Here is a 3,217-nt window from a genome sequence, read left to right on the forward strand (position 1 = left end):
AAAAATTCTATTCCACAGTCAATTTTGACTACAACAAGCATAATGTAAATATATATCACTGGTTACTAGCAAAAAGGGGGAAAGAAATTGATATTATAACCTATGTGCACTAACTCAATGCCATGTCAAAAACTACTACCCTCTGATGGCAATTCAATGGCTGAAGGCTTAAAATTTTAAAGCACCATATGAGACCCTTTAAATTATCTAATGTTTTTCTCATAGCAATTTTATAAGGTAGATGCCATTCCTATTTTGTAGATAGGAAAATGAAGTTTAGAGAAATTAGATAACTTGCCAAATACTATATTTTTATTAACTGGAGAAGCAACGAATCAAACCCAATTTACTTCTGAACCTGCCCTTACCCTGGGATCAGATGTGAAAAAGAACAAACTGACTAGCTAGAAGTGCAATCACAGCTTCAAAATTGTATTCCAATTTGATGATTTTATACAGTAAAAGTATCTAATTCTGAAATCTATAAAAATGGTTTCTAAACTTCTTTTTAAAAATAAGTACTTATAAGACAACTGGTCTAATCATTCAAAAGATCATATCATGGGAGAAAAGAGAGGAGAATGTTTTAGAATAAAAGAAACCAGAGATAAAACAAGTAAATGTAATGCATGTTCTTTATCTGAGTCCTGGTTAGAACAAAACAACTAAAAATTATTTTGGCAAAATTCAGGAAATTTGCATGTGGCCTGAGTTTTATGTTATGTGTGAATCACCAATGTTGTTAGATGTTACAGTTGTTTTGTTACAAGACAAAGGTTTTTTTGGAGTTAACGATTTAAAGAAATATTATTATGAAATATTTAGAGATCAGCTCTCATGATTTCTGTAATTTACCCGAAAATATTACAGCAAAACAATCAATTAAGCATCTATAGCAAAAGGTTAAAAAGACAGAAATCTAGGGAACAAGTGTATGGTTGTTCATTTTGCAACTGTCCTCACTTTCCTGTATATTTGAAGTTTTCTCAAAATAAAAAGTCAAAATTTCAAAAACTGCTCACATGAAAGTCAGTGTTTATCTTTCAGCTCTGAAACAAATGTTCTTTACCAGGATTTAGCATCATGTTATTTTTTTTAATCCTCTGACCTTAGCTGAATCATACTTCTTGACAGAGGAAAAATGGTGCTCCATCATATGAAACTGTCAGAGGGCAATCACTCTGCTTACTTTGAGAAGCCAACAGGAAAGTGTGGAAGATCTGTTCCTACTTGGAAGACCTGAGCCATGGCTGTCCAAGTCTTCTTAAGTGTCATCATTCACTATCATACTTCTCATCAATCAAGTAAATTATTCACTGAGAAGCTTATTGTTACCATATTGATCAGGAAGAAACTGATGCACAAAGGACTGCTTTCAACCCCGGCAAATTACAACTATCCTCTCTTTGTCTTTGAAATCAAATTCTTTGACAGAAGTGACCTTAACATGAATCTAATACATTTCCTATTTCCAAAAAATTCTACTGAAGAGCTATAAAACCTGAAAATTCTCTTGTGCTTTCTCCTCCTTTGCTTCCAGTTACCATCCTAAAAGGATCAGCTGAAAGCCATCAATTGGATCGAACATCCTAAGAAGAATCACACCAAGCCAGGTATATGAATATTTTAGATATATTGGGGACTAATATATCTAATGTTAACTAAGCAGCTTTCAAGTTATACACATATATTGAGTAATAATAGTAGTAGTTGTTATAATAGTTATTCTCCTCTCTTCTTGTGAACTGCTACACTATGTGATAACAGACTCAACTCATATGCTATTAGAAGAAAATATAATCAGTGGAGAATTTTTTTTTAATTTTATTTATTTGACAGAGAGAGACACAGCTAGAGAAGGAACACAAGCAGGGGCAGTGGGAGAGGGAGAAGCAGGCTTCCCGCGGAGCAGGGAGCCCGATGTGGGGCTCGATCCCAGGACCCTGGGATCACGACCCGAGCCGAAGGCAGACGCTTAACAACTGAGCCACCCAGTGGAGAATATTTTTTAATCTTGAGAAGAAACTCTGACAGGATATTAGGAATCTAATAATATAATAATAACAACTCCTTTCTCCAGTTGGGCCAGATGGTTTTCTTCTTGGTATACTCGTACTATAATAATTACCACCACTAAGCCTTTATCATAGACCAGACATTGTGCCCAGTACAATCTGTAATATACATCATTCCAGTCAATCTTCAGTACAACCTTAAAATGCAGGTTTGCAATTCACTCAAAGTCACACAGTAAGTGGCAAAGCGGTGATTTAAACCCAGTATGACCGACTCTAACACCAGTGTGATAAACAGCAGGGCTCTATTGATCTCTTGATCTATCTGATCTGACAGCACACCACATTGACGTGGGAATTTACTTGCCCTAACAGTACTTGTTCTACATAATAATTTTACCTTTGTTTTCTGAAATCAAGTTGATATGTACATATTGTATACATGATCAAAATAAAAATAGAAGGCCATGTCCTTTCCTTACTCTCCCCTCCTACAACCTAAAACCAAAGTACAATTATTTTTGGAAGTATTTTTTAATTGATTAAATCTGCACTCTACTGACTACAATGATATAAAAATGAATAAAACATAATTCCATCCTTTAGGGATTTAGAAAAAGGGCATCAGGTAGCAAAATCTTCAGTAGAAAGAAGTTTGGGAAAGAGTCCATTTGATATGGTTCTTAGTCCTAAGTAACAGCCTTATAAAACAGAAACAAGGAACACTTTCCTTGCTTAAAAGAACATCATAGAACATTTACAAAATCATGAACATTTACTGCTCAATAAATATCAGAAAATTTGTATCATGGTCCATCAAACAGGGAAGTTTCTAGGATTAGAATAGAAATAAAAAGGAAACTATTTCATTCTCTTATTGTTAAACTTCCTAAGATCCTGCCCTTCCTAGGCAAACTTTAGTATCAGTGGAAAATGCCCATCCTATAAACTAGTTATAAGAATAATAATTCTTGACTTTCCTCCATTACTTTCTCTCTTAAAGAATGTGTTTTAGCTTGAAGTAATTTTGCCTCACCACTATGGAATGAAAATATATACACAATTTTCAGAAACCACTGCTGTCTTTTAAATTGTACTTTCTAACAAAACTAAGTCATTTGTCAAAACACATCCCATCTCTCACAATATCATAACTAATAGTGAGCAACTTTTCTGCTTTTCCCAAGAATTAGCAGAAAAAG

This window comes from Zalophus californianus, chromosome 2, assembly GCF_009762305.2.
Source record: "Zalophus californianus isolate mZalCal1 chromosome 2, mZalCal1.pri.v2, whole genome shotgun sequence".
In the NCBI taxonomy this organism is placed as follows: Eukaryota; Metazoa; Chordata; class Mammalia; order Carnivora; family Otariidae; genus Zalophus; species Zalophus californianus.